Source organism: Priapulus caudatus, unplaced genomic scaffold (genome assembly GCF_000485595.1).
Source record: "Priapulus caudatus unplaced genomic scaffold, Priapulus_caudatus-5.0.1 Scaffold1137, whole genome shotgun sequence".
Classification (NCBI taxonomy): Eukaryota; Metazoa; Priapulida; class Priapulimorpha; order Priapulimorphida; family Priapulidae; genus Priapulus; species Priapulus caudatus.
Window position 1 is genome coordinate 8,925 of NW_014578198.1, and position 523 is coordinate 9,447.

A 523-nucleotide genomic window follows, 5' to 3' on the forward strand; every position below is an offset into this window, starting at 1 on the left:
ACTATATATATATATATATATATATATATATATATATATATATATGCATCTGCAGCTTTTGGAACTTGGTCTTACCCTATGAACTCTAACTAGCTGTATATAGTATATGAGTATGGTAGTTGAGTTATATAGTGCAGGGTAGTCGTTGAACATTGCGCCTACTATATAACACACACAGCTATATCTACCACTAATACTGCTCACACACCATGGCTAGCATAGGTGATCATGGGTGCATCAAGGCTAGCATGGGTGATCACCACTGTCAGAGTGCTTCTAACGTCCATATAGTAGTCTACAGACGGACCCCATTTACACGGTAATATATAGAGCGAGAGAGAGGAAGGAGCGAGCGGGAAAGAGGAGGGAACGAGGGAGACAGAGGGGGAGAGATAGCGCGCGAGAGAGGGAGGGAAAGTGAGAGAGAGATACAGAGAGAGAGAGAGAGAGAGAGAGAGAGAGAGAGAGAGAGAGAGAGAGAGAGAGAGAGGAGGAGGAGAGAGAGAGAGAGAGAGAGAGAGAG